Here is a 7,387-nt window from a genome sequence, read left to right on the forward strand (position 1 = left end):
TCCCGTACCTGCGCGCATGTTCTTGATTAGCAAACATAAGTTGGCAAAATAATGGTCATTTTATTTCGCAACAGGAAAATTAATATAAGAGTAGACAAGAGCTGTGTCCATTTGGTTGCTAAATGGTTGAGTCAGGGACGGCGCAATGAGGCGGGTTGAATAGACAGCCGCACGGAGAAGGCAGATGGCTTCCTGAATTAATTGATATTTATAATTATTTTATTTGATTCTAAGATTCATATTTGAGGGCATATACAGCTTTTTGTGTAAGTTGTTTGTGGATTAATCACGTGCATGCTTAACTTCCACAAGTACTGGTTAAAAGTCAATAGTGTACCGCTTAGAACTTGATTTATGTATATTAGAATTCGGTTTTGTACTTTTAGGGGAGCCGTCTTAAATAACGCCATGATTTGTTAAAGGGCTCATTATTGTTATTAACTTTCTGTGCTTTGTGGTGAGAAATGTAATATTTTTAATTGTGGTTGTTTAGATGTTGTTCTGTCGCTGTAGCATTTGTGTTTTAAAAGTGATGTCGATTTTAGGATGCAGTGTCCGCTAGCATGGACTAAAAACGACGACTAATTTGTCGAAATTTAGCATGGGCACTAGGTCCCTAGCGACTTGTAGTTTTGTAGAAATGCATTGTTCTGTAGGAGGTATGCTCTTTCTTCTCGAATTGTCGTGGTTACGTTGTAGTCACCTAAAATATCTGATCTTTGTATTTAGGTCTGCATTTATAGATTTGTTAGATTTTAGCTATCATTTGTTGATTATGTGTTGGGAATATATATCTCAAACTGAGTCATTAGTAATTTCTAGGACCAGACGTCATAATGTATAGCATTCGCGAGACATTATGGTAGCGTGCATCAGTTTTGTAAAATGGGCCATTCCTAATTTCTTTAATGTAATCAATTTTCGTAATACTCATATATATATAAGTGTTTTAGTAATTTGAGCTAGAAATAGTACTTTGTATTATGTGTTTGGGATCGTATTTCTGGTGCATGGCGTGTAGTACCGATGTACGGTTTGGAAAGGTTTTCTGATGGATCATACACACACGAGCGCGGACATTCACACAGAATGTGAAGCAAGAAAAAATTTGCAAGTTTAAAATTAGTTTCGGTAATTTGTGTTCATTAGGTGATTAGGGAAAATTATAGGTAGTATTTGTGCTTCAAAGAAACTTTATGTTGACAACTAATGTCTTGATGTCTTTAGAAATAGGGGAAAGATCGACCTAAAGCCAGAATAAAGCATCAGTTGTTTGATTCGCTCTGTGGTAAGAGCCTTTATATATTACAGTATACTAGTTTACTTGCTAACAGCTTAGCTGGTCTTGATGCTTTAGTCTGGCAGTACATTCGCTTGACTATGTGAGAGACGAACCAGGTTCGGTACCGGAACACCACAGTGTGTATCCACCACTGCTGCATTTGCTGACTCTTCTAACTCTCATACCTGATTGTGCAGTGAACATGATTGATGTCACTGTGATCTGAGAATCTGGGTGATTAGAGGTCGAATGTAAAAGTATGGGAAGAAGGGTTTATAAATTAATTTACTAACCAACTTAGCTGGTCGGACAGTTTAGTCTTGTATTATGTACCCTTGCGAGACAAGCGAACCTGTTCCATTCCCGACAGCAAAAGGTAGACTTTTTGTATCTCTTCCTGTTACCCTTCATTGTCCTTTCTAGACAGGTATAACAGTTCACAGTCAAAGACTGTACATAGATAAATTGGTCCTGGATCTAAGTTTCTATGAAACTAAACTATATACAATAATGTGTAATAATTCGTACTATCTATGTAACAATGGAAGATTAACTGCAGATATCAGATTTATTGAAAAAAAGTCTAAACACTCCTATGCCAGATCAGTTTTTGTATATGTATCAGCCAGATATAGACCGTTCTTCTAACGGCACATTTATCCAACTTTTAAAGCAAATTTAATTCTTGAAAATTACTTATGCTTCAGTTATGTATTGAACTACAAATTTATGACATACATCCATAGATTTTCTTTGGAAGAATGAAGGTGACAAAATTTAGATTTAGAAGAAATAATGTGTAATACCTCTGAGTCAGATAATATTGGGAATGACTACCATTGCTGATTTGAATGTTTATACTTCAGTACATACAGAAAACTATGTCCTGAGTTTGTTTACAAATATGATAACGCACTTAGATGTCAACATACTTGTACAATTAATGGCCTCTGTAAACTACTTCTAAATTTATTGTTTATCATTTCTCCTGAATAGTTTATTTACCTAATGACTTAAATATTGATATAAGCTTTATGCCCATTCCACATACATCAGTTATTCATTGCACTCGTCCATCTACAGTTAGAGAAATTAAAAACCTATTAATTTTGTGACACAAGATGTGTTTCACTCTGATTGGAAAGACAACAGCGATAAAAGGTTTAGATATCTCATGAATTAATATTCTTTTATCGTCATTACCAAATCCATATTTATACATTTAATGGCATCTGGATACTATTTGTGAATTTATTGTTTATCATTTCTCCTCAATAGCTTATTTACCTGTTGACTTAACTATTGATATAACCAACGTACAGTTTTCTGTTGCATCAGTTATTCATTGCACATATCCATCCAACATTAGGGAAATTAAAAGCCTACTAATTCAATGGAACACGACGTTTTCTGCTTCGTTAGGAAAGACAACACTGATAACCGTTTTAGCTATCTCTTAAAGTAATATTCTCTTATTGTCATTAACAATTCCACCTAGGCGGGTTCTTAGTGAACAAAACATACTATTTTACAAGTTTGTGTGGCATGGGTGAAAGACCAAAACCAAACGAAATAATCCTTTGACTGAGTTTTATGACAAAGATTGCTGTTGTTTTTCGGTTTAATGTCATATAGGCAATATATGGCGGCCACTGTAATTGTCAAAGGAAGAACCCGGGAAAACCCTGGTATGAACCACTGATCCACAAGAAGCTACTGGCAGCTTTTTCACATAACCAGAATGGCCGCTCCCGAGACTTGAACCCACGCAAACAGAAGTAATTGCAAGTGGGAAACGGGGGTCAAACCGGGAATTAACATTAGGCTTCTATTTATGTGGTGTTTGACACAAACCACAAATTAACATTGGGGAGACATTTAAAGGTCAAAAGTGTTTATAGGATCAAATGTGACACTTTGGAATTAAACGGGAATTAACATGTGAATGGCACTTCGGTGGTCGCACGAGAGCTAACATTAGTCTTTCTATTAGGACAGAATTTTTTTAGTACAAGTAATAAAATTGAAATTTTCTCTAAATTGTCTTAAAAGTATGTTTCGATTAAATTCTATTGAAAGTAATTTTCTATTAAAATATATTGAAATTAAATCCATTTATTTCGGTATTACAATTATGTACTATTTAACAACGATTGTGCCCTTATGATCAAATACGAACCGTCTTATACATACATTTCCCTTGTATCTCAAAGTCAGCAAAAAGTACATTCGCTAGGTTACGTAAATAGATGAACTAGACGAATTCCAAAGATTTTTCCTAGACCAGTAAATGAGCTGATCTTGCAAAATTACCTACGTAATAATGTACATAGACCCAGACAATAATCTGTAAGAGACTACGAAGCCTCACATTGAGATTCTGGTGAACACAAGAGCTAGGCACATGTCCATATTTGGCTTTGACCTAAGAAACTGATATAAAAAGGCCCCAACCCTAGGGCACGCCACTTTGCTCGCCAGAAACTCAAACAGGCTTCTGTCTTTACAGGTAAGATTATCGTCTATGTACAATTTTTCATATAGTATAAGGATTTTTAGTGTTATAAGGATTTTTAGTGTTAAGATGTTAATCTAACATCAGTATGTTTAAACATTAGATTATTTTAATATTGCTTTACTATTCTTTAATATAATGTATTGGAAAGTTTAGTTGTTTGAAGAACTTATATTTAATGTAATTATATTGTTGATTATAGTAAAAAGCAACATTCGCTACCAACTTCATATTCAGTAATAGTCAATTTAAAAATAAAATACTCTTTAAAGAATAGAGTTTAAGATCTTGATATTTTAGAATAAATTCTGTAACATATATTTCAATTAAGGTATTAGTCTGAAACATTGAATTTTAGATTCTTTTGCTTTCGTGAATTTATTCGATATTTAATTATCCCTATTATATTCTAAAAGGCAGAAATTCTACAATGTATGATGTTGGTAAGTGAAAGAATATCGTAGTTTTATATGTATCTCTTATATCTTAATTTAAGCTTATGTAATTTGATATTAGACTGTTCTTTTATATGTTGAGTATTTCAAAAAAGTTTCCTCGCCAGAAACTCAAACAGGCTTCTGTCTTTACAGCTCGATCCCGTACCTTCGATTCCCCAGATGTAGCCATATCTTCATTGTCAAGTGACACCTCTTTCAAGAGGATTGAACTTCGTCTTTCTTTTCTCTCTCTCTCTCTCTCTCTGTCTCTCTCTCTGTCCGTTGGGTCTTGAAAACAGCTTGACCTAGAGTTTATGAGACAAATCATCTCATAAAATTTCTATTTTATGTAGTATTTGGCACTTATCGGTCAAACGGAAATTAACATAGGGAGGCACATGTGTGGTCAAACATGTTTATGGGATCAAAAGGGTTTATATAGTCAAATGGATTTATGGGACAAAAGGGGGAGGATAATGGCATAGGGTTTTCAAGTTTGAGTTGAAAACACAGACAGCCACAGAAAAAGACTTACACACAACAGAAACAAAAACACCTATGTAGATAGTGGGATAGTAAATTTTTTCTAGAGATCTGAGTGCCACTGAAAATGGTGCATACGAGAAGTGATGGCACGACAGCTACGAAGACAACAATGGTCATTCTTCCAGAAGAGGATTATTTTAATTTAGTGGATTTTCTTTCGCCTTTGCAAGAAGTTTTACCCGCACCAGTACCTTCACCGTCTTCTTCCTCGTTGCCTTGGTAGAGGATTTTAGAAAGAAACAAAGGAAGAATTACAGAAAGTTTTACAACAACAGAAAGTAGCAGGAGAAGCATTTGTGATTCGACAACAGCAAGAAGAGGAAAGAAGAAAACATGAAGAGAAGAGCAAGTATGAGAGACAGAAGAATGACAACGAAAGCAAAACGTTAAGAGTGCTACAAGAAAGTCTGGCAGAGTAAAGTATCTGAGATAAACGTAACAGACTTCTTTAACTCGTTTCAAAAGAAAGATAGCTTCTAATGCCAAGCACTCCATCACTAAATCTACGCTAATACTGAGATGCCGTCAGCAGCAGTGAACACTGCCAAAGCATCCACAGCAGCAGGAGAATATGTAGGATGTGGTCATGGTAAGGATTTAAAGCACTTAAAGCTAATCTTGTCAAATCTATGAATTTGTCAAAAGAACAAATGCCCAAAGGGTTCTTTTCAGTGCCACGCAACTATCTAGAAGAGATATAATACTTACAGATTGCCAAACCAAGTAAAACTTAAATCTCTTTTCCCCGTGATTGAATGATGCGCGTGTGTGAGTGCCCATGTGTTTATCCAAGTTATAAAATGTCAAGACAAACAGAGAATTACGTTTATCTTTTGGGTATATTCTATGTTTGAAATCACAATGGATATTTCACAACACATCAGAAAAGTACATTTTCTTCTTCTCTCACTGTCTTTCTTCTTGTAGTTTCTTCAGCAGCATAGGCTTTTACTCGTCTTCACATTATTCTCGTGATCTGTATTTCTTGCATTACGTGACGGACATTGGCACTTCTACATTTTCTGAAGACCTCTCATCTTCCTCCTCTTGCTTCTTTTGTGGATTCTCTTTTATTCTAAAGGCACTCTGAAGATCAATGTCCTGTCTGCTGATAATAATAACAGGTATCTTGACCTCTGTCTCTCTTTTCACCTTGTCGTTCCTTTACTAAGACGATGCATGCATTCTGAAAACCAATGTCCGTTCCCTTGACAGCAAGTATCTTGACTTATATCTCGTGAGGAGGAGTAGTTCTTTGTTTTCTCTGAAGTATACCTTCGTATGAACCTTCGCAATTCTATGACTGATAGGTCGATTTTTGTTGACTCTTCCATCATGACAGTTTGATAGCTGAAAACATAATCCGACTAATCATATATATATATATATATATATATATATATATATATATATATATATATATATATATATATATATATATATATATATATATATATGACACCGCTGCGTGTAAAACTGTCAGATGTAAAGTTTGTTATCAAGATGAAACGATTACAGGGAGAAATTAGAAAAAAGGAAGTGTCAACAACGTGCCTTATCGCCTCACACACGAGCGGCTTAAATTCGTGAGAGCTATTTCGAAGACAACACGAGTAAGCCTGAACCAGCATCCACTTTTGCCACAAATCATGAGAGTCCAGATTCATCCCAAAAGAACTTCTTTCGGTCTGTAAAATTATTAGCGCATTTGAGAGTCGAAAACGCACTTACAGAAAATTTAGAACGACGGCTTACAACTACACCGTGAAATGTAACGAGATCTAGTCGTGTGTGTAAAACTTACTCAAATTAAATTGTGCAACCTAGATGAAATAAACTTTATCAAGGAGAAGTCAGACACCAAATGACGATGGCAATCGGTGTCACCCAACACTCTTTAAAACGTTCTGGTAGAAGTTCACTCTCGCGATCTTTCAGATTACACGGTTGTCTCATATCCAACACCATTTACATCCACTGCAGATTGAGATTGAGAGGTTGAGAGAGAAAATCTGCGGTAAAACTGATATGTTGACAGAACAATCATGATCAGCGAAGAAAGTGACTTCCAGAAATTTTGAACGACGACATGCAACTACAAGGTGAATTTAAACGGTTTAAGTCACAATGGTTGCTATATAGTTGTATGTAATGTTAATACATTCACACAAGTAATATTTGTGTGAGCGAAAAGACACATACAGAGAACTTAGTGATGGTAGAACAGACGGTACTCTAGTTGGAGATTAGTGTTTTGAGAGATGGACAAAGAGGGATTCATCATTACGCATATAGAGATATGTAGGGCATTCATCATTACGCATATAGAGATATGTTATGTTTATGGCATTATGAGGTCAAGGAGAAATTAACATTAGTTTAACTTGAGTTTCATAGGACAACGACAAATTGCATGTGAGAAATGTTCATCGTCAATCATTTATTTCGCTCATTAATTTCAAAAAACGGTAGTGCTATAATTTATTGTCGACTTACCGAGCAACATTTGCTTTATACCTACTCCCAACTTAAAGACATATCATGTACTGCAGCACACATCTTAGGCTACAATGTTGCAAAGTTCCACTAAACCAAGGACAGGAAACA

This window comes from Sinohyriopsis cumingii, unplaced genomic scaffold, assembly GCF_028554795.1.
Source record: "Sinohyriopsis cumingii isolate HCF-2022 unplaced genomic scaffold, ASM2855479v2 utg001964l, whole genome shotgun sequence".
In the NCBI taxonomy this organism is placed as follows: Eukaryota; Metazoa; Mollusca; class Bivalvia; order Unionida; family Unionidae; genus Sinohyriopsis; species Sinohyriopsis cumingii.